This window comes from Empidonax traillii, unplaced genomic scaffold (assembly GCF_003031625.1).
Source record: "Empidonax traillii isolate 1590-97213 ecotype Southwest subspecies unplaced genomic scaffold, ASM303162v1 scaffold652:size654491, whole genome shotgun sequence".
Lineage (NCBI taxonomy): Eukaryota > Metazoa > Chordata > Aves > Passeriformes > Tyrannidae > Empidonax > Empidonax traillii.
The window spans coordinates 464,002-474,528 of NW_020955845.1; the positions used below are offsets into that span (position 1 = coordinate 464,002).

General features: G+C 40.0%; 1 protein-coding gene across 1 annotated transcript in view; it reads right to left on the reverse strand.

Moving 5' to 3' along the window:
* CDC73 (cell division cycle 73) overlaps positions 1-10,527 on the reverse strand; it is a 103,410-nt gene that overhangs the window by 28,856 nt on the left and 64,027 nt on the right. The gene's annotated exons all lie outside the window — the stretch shown is intronic.

Genomic DNA, 10,527 nt, shown 5'->3' on the forward strand with positions numbered 1-10,527 from the left:
GGCAAAGAGGCAATTTGGGATTCAAAAGAACACACATGGTAACTTCAAACCTACAAAGTTCATAAAGAGTGTATGAATAGTACTTCAGTCTTAAAATTACACTTTGGGAGTTGCTTAGCCTCTATCTGCCCATGCTTTACACACTCAACACAGAAAAACACCAAGAAAAGCCCTTGCTCTTCAGTATCCTCAGACAGCTGCTCCCACCACCAGTCAACATCATTAACCTATTTTTCTCAGCACAATATTCTGAGGTCAGCATTTCCAAAACCTGCAGTAATAGCATTCTTCTTACACCAGTCACAGCAGCTCTGACAAAGTACCTTCTAGACTCCCTAGATCTCTTCCTTAGACTGCAGTATGCAGGGGATTCACACACACCATCATAATCAGACACCCAGAACAGAAATGGGATGGGTTTGGTACTGCCACGTGCCGTTTATCAACCTGTTCTCCTCCTCTGCCTCCAGCTTTTCCAGTGAGATCCATTCCACTACAAATGAAACTCTTCATTGTAGAACTCTCATACCAAAATTCTCTTTCAATTAAAATATTATTTTACTTACAACAATGAAGAAGCACTCAAATTAGACCAAAACATTTATTATTCCCCCCTGTTCAAGAAATCTTCACTTAGTGCAACTGGGTAACTACAAAAGGCCTGAAGTTTCCCTCCCTGAGTACAAATGTAAACAGACTAAAATGTTAAAATATTTTGCAGTAATCACTATTATGCAGCACTAAATCACACTACTGTTCATGTCAGCAGAAAAGGCCAGGAAGCCACCTGAGCCCAAAATTCTGTATTTCCTAGATTAACCCTTTATACTTATCCAACAGGCTCCAAGATAAAAAGAACCCTAATAATCCACTAGACACTAAAACAAATTAAAACTTTCTGGTTTGTACCCAAAGAGCAAATTGTTCAACATGCTGTTAAACTTGGAGTTGTCTTGATTTCAACATATTTTAAAAGCCTGGTTCTTTGGTAAAGGTAATACAGCCTCTGGACAGGGTTGGTTTACTTAAGAACTCACATATGGGGATCAAGCAACAGAATCACAATATTAATCATCACATTAACAAAGTCACCTGGGGCACAAAAGCATTTTAGTCACATATCATAGATTCATATACTGAGGACAAACAACAGTAGAATACGGACTGTGTTTTCCTAACAGCAATGATGCTTTCTACTTGTGTTCTTGACAAATACCCATGTTGGAAGAATTGCCTCCAAAGTCTTCAGCACTAGCGTGCATGCAGCAGGATTTGGGTGTGATTGCTACAATCCTATACACCAAACAGATTGTATCAACTGCTATTGCTTTGGTATCCTGAAGAAACCTGTTGTTCATGCTGCTCCACTGCAGACCATAAAAGCTGGTGATGTTACCTGCCTACATCAAAAACTAACTGTAGTGGCAATAAATCATGCACTGAGTTAAAATACAGAAAGGATTCTGGCTGTATCACACGAGAGGAATTTTTCCGTTTGGCCTTCTGCCTCTACTTTCAGCTTCCTTTGGCATTACATCTAAATTCCCCATTATTCTTCTCTCTTTAGTAGAGAAGATTAAATTAAGCCCTTCTCAAAACACTAAGATGACAGCATTCAACTCTTATTTTTTCATTTTATACACAATCCATACACTAGATAGACTATCTCCAAGCTTCTATCATTGCATTATGAGATCTGGTTTATCACACGACTGTTCTTTGAAATGGCTCGGGCACAGCTGTGTTTTTGGTGGTGCAGAAACGCAGTCCCTCTTAAATGAAGGTCAACTGACAATGTCTCACCAAGTCTGGGGCCACCCTATTCAAGGATAAGGGAAATACAACAACTTTATACATTTTATGATCTTCCTGTTACGCTATGAGTTTTATACAGTCTTCATCCCTCGTTGCAAAAAAAATAACCCCCAGACTAAATGAGCAGCCTCAAAAGAGTATCTTAAAACAGGTTCTGAAAGTTCTGAAAAGGCTGTGCCCTCCCACTCTTCCTGCACACACATACACACACTAATTCATCTCTAAGAACCTCCCACTGTGAATAACTGCCCAAGATGACAGAGTGTGCCAGTCAGCACAGACACAGGTGAGGTTCACTGCAACTATTATTTCTGCTACTCACATGTTAGCAACTATCAGTCATCCATAATGATCCTGTGGATTTTTCACAGTTTATCTGAGGGAAATCTGCTGCAAGCAGCAAGACCTCTTCAGCTCTCCTTCAGCCCTCACATCTGTCCCAGTACTGTTTTGCCTTTGAAAATTCTAATGTCAGTGATAAAAAATAAACAAGATTTTTTTTTTTTTCTACAGCAATCTGCTGCAAAGTAAAATCCCCTCACTGGAAAACTGAGCATTTAAGTGGCAGGAAATAAAAACGAGTAAACCACTAAGAGAAGACAATGTTTTGGAACAGAGTGAGGCTTTCAATGCCAAGATTTCAATGAGACAAAAAAACCCCTCTACACAAAGTGTAACAAGATCCCTCTGTTATGACACCCTGGAACTTTCTGTACGTGCTTAGGAAGGCTTTACCAGTCACAAACAGATTCAGTTTCATAGAGACTCACCCAATAACTTCCTTGTTTTAGTCGGGTCATGCTCTACTTTTATGAGAAAAACACCAAAATAAAACAGCAGCATCACCTTTTGAGAAAGGCCAGCATAGTAATTTTATCTGTAGCTCAATGGGCTGATAATAAGTACATAGACCAGAGACCTCATAATTTTCTATTTATTCCTGTTCTTCTAAAAAGATATTTTGAAAATGTTGGGAAAAAACAACTATTCAAGAGTTAATGCCAGACCACATATTTCTTCCTTATTTCCCAGCTTCTACACTGGCATACTCTTGGGGGAATTCATACATGCCTATTCTGAAGGAAGAGCAGAAACCCTTATCTCCTCAAACTGACATTTTTGTACTGACTGGTGACTAGTTTGAAGAAACACATCTGAAGGCACTACCACTATGAAAGCTGTTCTAAAAAAACCCCAACTCATTCCTGCCATCAGATCTCAATCAGCTGCGCTCAGCTATTTCCAGGCAGCACCCTTTCCCTCTGAAGTGGCAGAGGCGCCCTAGATTTCACCATTTCGTTAGCTCACAGCATCTTCCCAGAACCACAGCTCTTTTCCTTCCCAGGCCAGCGGGGCCTCAGCCACAGCACTGCCACACAGCATGGAGCTGCTATTTATAACTCTTGCAAGCATCTCATGTATGCCTCAGCATTGTTTCAAGAACAAGCAATTCCACACAGTGTCATCAGAGCTTATTAGCTCCGGCCACACGGGACCAAACCGACTCCACCAGACCATTCAGAGCCGGCTGATGCATCTATTCCCTCCTGGTCGACATTCCACAAGGCTTATTAGATTGTGTGCATTATCATGTGAATACACAGATCCAATTTTAATCTGGCACTGGTCCCAACCAACCTGCTAGAGAGAGAGAGAAGAACAGAGATTCAACAGACCTGCCCTCGCTTTCCCCACTGCATCCAGCGTTTCCCACGTTACTGACACGTCTCCTTGCCGCTCCCTTCCTGCAGGGCACCTCAGATAAGTGACAAGTAATTACATGTAACAGCAAAAATCCTCCTGTAGTGGCTTTGAGTCTAGGCCTTCCTTGGTGACCAGGTTGTAACCAAGGTTGTAACCAATACATGTTCCCAGTATTTCATACGATTTTTACGTAAGCAAGAGTTTAAATAAGAAGAGAGAGAGGAAGCTCTCGCTCCTCTTTCTTCCAGCAGACCAAAGGCAAAGGTTCTTTGCTGTCACGCTGCCCGGGCGAGGGAGTGAGGCCTGGTGCGCCTACTTGGCCTTGAGGAGCAGATGGTGCCGAAGGTTGGTTGGTGCAGTTCGCTGTTCTCTAGAGGGAAGTATTTGCTTTTTATCCTTTTTTCCCTTTCCCTTCCTTTTCCCTTTTTTTTTTTGGGAGGGGGGGGTGTTCCCTGTGGGTGTTATATTGTATATAATCCTATTTATATATATAAATGTGTTTCACTTCAAATTCAGTTTCATTTGGGTTCTTTTGATTTTTTTTCACGATCTTTTCAGTCTGCTGTGAGAGAGGGAGGGGGAAGGTTTTGTCCCTGTGGTCCGGGCACTTGGTTGGGAGCCAAGTCCAACCTGGTGACATTTTTGGAGGTCCCACTGAGATTACCAGTGGTTCTTTTGATTTTGTCGTGATCTTTTTGGTCTGCTGTGAGAGAGGGAGAGGGAGGGGGGAGGTTTTGTCCCTGTGGTCTGGGCACTTCGTTGGGAGCCAAGCCCAACCTGGGATACCTCCTCTTGCTGTTAGGCAAGCCCAGCACAAAGTACACTGGTACACTGTTTAAGGCAAAAGAAAAAAAAAAAAAAAAGGGAAAAAAGAAAAAAAAAAGGAAAAAAAAGAGAAAAGAAAATGGCAAAAATAGAAGATTTTTCACAATAGGGAATTCTTTTCCTTAAGAGGTGACCTAGATTCTCACAAGCAGGGATTCCCTTTCTGTATTGCATCCAGGCTTCATTAAATTAAGAAAGAATTTTTATTCTATTTTATTGCTTTGCTTGCTTACCTAGAAATGCAATAGAAGGGCATTTCATATCTGGCAAAATAAGCAACACCAAGACAAAGAGTAACATGGAGATCCAAAGGTGTGAAGAGGAAAAAACAAAACCAAACCAACCAACCAAAGGCCAGGTTTGGTCTTACCAACAGTTCAGTCTTTTCACCTGCAGTGTGAACCATCATACTTGCACCTGAATTAAAGCATGACCATGCATAATCAAAAACTTGCAGCAAAAGCATTTGTAGAAGTCCAAACGCTTAGTTACACAAATCCTCAAGAGAAGACTTAAAAGAATCTGCAATATGCAACCCATCATCCAGGGTCATGAGATTTGTGGGGTTTTTAAGAGGATAACAGGTTACTGCATGTTTTTAAGAGGCAGGGTTTTTTCAGATGACAGACGCTCCCTATAAATTTACTTCAGTAAAACGGATTAGTGTTAGAAAGCTTTCGGATGCTGAATAAGAGTTACAAAACTATATATATAACAGAAAAATATAATCTTTAATTTTAGGCCAAATTTTACATATTCAGCATTATTACATTAAATATATCTGGTATTTCTCTCTGTTATACACACACCTCCCTGCACGATGCATTAATGATTCTTAATATTATGCCTTGAGGTGGACAAGATGCAAGAGAGCTGCCTCTGATTTCTTCTTCTGTTAGAAGCCACTAAATTACAGAAAATAAGACCCCTGGAATTTAGGTTTCAAATATAGTTTGAGAGAGCAGAAAAGAATAAAAGTTCTCCAGTTCCAACCAATATTCTCTGTCATTTAATATAATACAAACCGAGCTCTAAGGATTTCCTCTGAATAGTGTATTTTAGGACTAGGAATCCTGGTGACTCTGACTCTACATTAGTAATTTATGTGGAAAAAAATCCTCAGGCTTACGAAATTAATCTAGAGTCTTACACAGATTACAGAAGGAATTATGAACACAGTTATTCTGACAAAAAGCACGATTTCCACAGCAGAGCTTCCTTTTCCTTGAAAGTCACTAAAGGAAGGCTATCATTTAAGTTTAATGTGAATTTCAAAAGTGGAAAGTCTGCACGACAGACCGGCAACAAGAGGAGTGCAAAGTCATTTTGTGTGGCAACTGGATCTCTTCGTTGATCAGAAGCAGATCCAAATGAACACCAACTTGCAAACGGTTTTTGCCACAAAACAGAATTAACCAGAAATCAGTTCAGTGATATTAAGCACATTACATGATGTAACTCTTCAGACTGAAATTAACTTTTCATTAATATACACTGACTGGAAACTACATCAAGTTGAGGGAAACATGGAGCATTAGGTAAAGGTGCATGTCCCTGGCTGGCCAGGCTGAAGGAGTTCTACCAGACTGGGTGGTATCCACAGTGTTTGGAGTTATTTCAATTCCTCCAACACATCAAAGAAAGGGCAGCAGGGAATTGCTCTTAAAATGGGATTTATTTTCCATTTTATGATCCAGGTTTTCTGTTGGCTATGAACAAATATTGCTTAAATTTATTACAGAGATAGGACCCCTTGAATCTTTGGAGAAAGGATTTCTTCCACAGATTTTGTTGTTTTTCCTAGTTCAAGTATCTGTGCTTGAAGAAAAGGATTCAGGTATTTAAGCCACTTGCTAAATCTTTGTTATTTCTGCTGTAAACCCTTCAGGTCCCCCAGAATTAGCTGTAAATGAGGATACCTACAGGAGGGAGCTGCAGGAATTAATGTACTAGAGCTACTGAGGAAATGTGACAGATGGAAAGAGTCAGTACAGGTCTCAACCCCAAGTCACAGGAATATCTGACAGCTCTGAAAGTCCAGCTCTTCAATTCCATATTATTTAAAATTCACTAAACAATTGCATCACCAGTTTCAATACCAAGAATTTCTGAGGCTGACAAAATGCCTCCATATTCATGTACAAACCAGACACATAAGGAAAAAAATTTAGCGAGCAGATGAACAGTTGGAGCTGCTTATCTCTTAATTGGTCTCATATAAAAGAGAAAAATAAAATTAAAAAAAACCTATGTATGTAGCTCATCCAGCAGTCCACAGAAGAGTACTGGGCAGGATGTCTGCATCCTGGTGATGAATCTGATGGGCCAAGTCTCATCAAATCACTGGGAGAGAAACACTGGATACCTTAAGAGCCTGAAGACAGCCTAAGGGACAAGTGTCTTCCCGTGCCTGTTGCAGGAAGGAATCAGGCAGAGAGAAGGGCTGGACAGGTAGAAGCAGCTGGAACAACACAGTTTCCTTCCTAGGCATAAGAGCTGGTAGCCTATTAACTTCCACAGGATGCCATCTTCCTGCTTTGAGATTTGATACGTAGTACCAGTTCTGCCCCAAGACTCTCACTTTCTGTAGGAATTTATTTTCTAATTCTCATGTTGGGAACGTGAGGGTGGCTGTTAGGGGTAACTTATCATACAGGGGAGGCACATGGATGAGACAGGCCATAAGGTAAGGGAAAACCAAGCCTATTTCCCAGAGCAGTCATTTAAACTGCCTATGAACGTTCAGTGCTTCTGCTGGTTGGCCTCCTCTCCCCTGCTGTGCTGAATCAAAGCTTCATAAAGTCCCTGCTCTTCTCAGAATGCAAAAGCAACACTTGTGACAGGCAGAAAATATTACTGCTGGCACTGCCTTGTCAGTTTGTCAGGGGAGAACTGCACAACTAAAAATCCTGCACAATACAAATGAAATTATGTTGTCCATCCCCCGGAAAAATAAAATCTGCATTTAGCACTTGAGAGCAGCAATAATTGCATGCAAAGCCTGGGGGAAGATATGAAAAATCAGAGTACAGAAGAGAAAGAAGATATGATAAAGAAACAACGCAGTATTGAAGAAAGAAATCTGTCTGGACAGTAGTCGAATATACAAAGTTTGCCTAACACATAAAACCAGAACTGAACCAAAGCAAACCAAAACCATTTTGTATTTTGGATTTTTGAGTGATCAAACCTGTGTTCCTCAAAGGAAGCTGTGATAGGAGAATGGACTGAATTCCAGATGGATACCTAGAACATCAGTTTACTTATTAAAAACATACAAGCTTTAGAATTATAAAACATCCCCTTGAAATGTTTCCTAGGAATCACCCTACGACTTGAAAACATCACTTGGACTTTTTCTTCTCTCATAACTTTGCAAAGTCAGGGGATGTGCTCATATTCCTTACCGAATGATACACAGCAATTATCAACTACTCATCAGCGTAACTGATTCAGAATACCTGGGCACCTTTTCTAGTTCTGTAGATTGATCTATATTGCTGCATTTAGGTTCTAAATTTATGACACTCAAAGATTAATGAAATCACTCAGTTTATGGCTTGAGTGTGATTAGAATAGATTGCAAAATCTTGACCACTGGTTAAAAACTACGTGTAAGCAAGTGTAAGTTGGGCTTCACAAGCAGCTAAGCAATAGTGAAAATCTAATAAGGACAATAAGGCAGGCAATACTGACACTTGTGGTCATTCCTAGATTGCTGGTTTCCATTCAGTTACAAACGTGCTTGTGATAGCTAAGACATATGTTGGGATCACAAAGTAGTCAAGTAAATTATAAGTGTTTTACAACCCTGTTTCCACTCCAATACTTGGAGAAGTATTCTTTCTGAAGCAAAGAAAGGAATGGCCACTGGCCATAAACATAATAGTTCTTAACACGGAAAATTAAAACTAAGTATTTGTGACACTCTGCATTAACATGTCTCCAGAAGGTAAAAATAAAAGCCTAAAAGCAAAAATAACCAACCTTGAAAACGTTGCCATTAATCATTCTGAACTGTCACTTGAAAGGTTTTCAGCGCATTACAGTTGAAATAATACTTCATTTTACTATGACAAAAGGGAATAAACTTTTCAAACTATTCATGGAGTATCCAGAAAGTATGGTCCACATGGGAACACTGATAGGTCAGCTATGGTATAAGTATTTATTTTAACTCTCATGGGGCTGGTGACCACCAGGCAGAAGGTTACCAAGCAGTACACACTTGACTGTTGCGACTACTCATGATGGGTTTGAGAAATTCCTGCTAATGTTGCCCAGACAGAACTTTAATTAATGGTTCAATCTAAGAGTTTACTATAAAACCAGTTAGCCAAGATTCTGATGACATCCTCTAAAAGAGACACGTAGAGACTTTTCAAAGTTTTTTGGAAGAAAATATTCCAAACTCACACACTTGAGTGCATTTTGCTCAGTTTGCAGTTGTCATGTGCACAGGTTATTCCAAATCACCATCTTCTCTTACTCCTGGAGTCTGGCTCCAGTTTTGCAGGGCCCAATGAACGGTCCAGCACCCACCGGCCACGGTGACTCTGTCATGTTCCCAACACAGCCTGTACATCTTCACATCAGTTACTCCTTGTAGTCTTAATAGGTGGCAGCATTTCCAACCCTAACATTGCAGCTTCTAATTTCGGATGTAACCATAGTAACATTACAGAACATACTACTCCCTGGATCAAGAACAAGCAGTCCACTGACCCTTCACGGTGAGATTTAGCTGAAATAAAGCTCATTCCAACCTCCAGCCCAGCAAGATTAACAAAACCTCCAGGTCGTATTTCCTGTACAAAGCAAGATCTGCCCTCCTGAAACACCCAGAAACATAAAGTACCATATAAAAGTGGCTAAGAACAAAGTGCTATAAAAGAAAAGGAATTTCTTCCTGAAACTTTGACTCTAAAGCTACATCAGTCACTCCCAGACAGAAAGCAGTAGAAAAATCAGAAGTTTTTCCTTACTTTTCTGTAAGATGAGCAGACTTGCTCATTCTTTACTTGAAAAAAAAAAGAGAATGAGTAAAAGAAATTGGTCATTAATATTTAAGAAGTCAATATTCAATTTGTACACAAGGCAAGATGACAAATTTTACACATAACAACAGATAACAGCTCTGCCTGAACTTTACAGGCTACACACAAGGGATATATGGTCATTTAATTAAAAGCCAAAGCTGATGTCTGTTCCTTTATAAATTTATTTTAAAAAAAGATTCTACTTGGAAAAAATTGCCCTAGGGATTTTTGTACCTTTAATATTTACCAATGAGTATCTACAGAAAAATAAGAACAGCTCTGCCCACTCCAATATGTAAACATACTACCTACAGCTCACAAGCGCCAGGAGGGACACCAGGTACAGTGAAGCAGTAGTAAATAAATTAAGCTGAAACAGTATGGATTTGAGAAACCATTCTGTTGAGATTTAGACTTGTTTCCCAAAGACAATGTCACATGTCTTATCTGAACATTCAAAAGTCAGAGGCAGATTTACATGCTTGTATTTCACAAAGACATTACATCTTCTATGTAAATCCACACGGGTAAATTGACTACATGAACAACCCACTGGATTTCCCGTTGGTAGCCCGGAATGCAGCAAACTGACAGGACTCCTGAGCGCGCTGTCACATGTTTGTGTATGTACAGGGACAGAATGCACAAAGTTCTGGATATTATGTAGGGCAGGGACACGACAGCTTTGCGTGTTTCAGTGGAAAATTGAGCAGGCTGGGCATGAACGGAACCTGTCACAGCCCTGATTCACAACTGCTCAGAAATGTCCCAGATCAGTAAGGAGTGCTGGACACGGCCCCACTGCCTCACTGACGTCCTCCCACCCCCCTTCATTTTTTAAACACAAAATTTCTCAGAGTGGAGGACAGACAAAGTCTTTACTGATATGAACTTTATATTTATAATTACTATTTAGGAAATATGCTCCTGATCCTAAAATACCCTCAAATAAGATCACAGGATTTGTGGATATTGTCATTAGGTTGCATTACAAACAAGACTGAATTAATAGAGAAAGTTGGTGCACATAGATTATTTAGTTAGGAGGATCTAAATCTGATTACGTTTCTAGTAAATTAGCATAATATGCATCTAGAATAATAAAACACCTTGACTGCCTGGGGAAGCCTTATTTGCCAGTAAG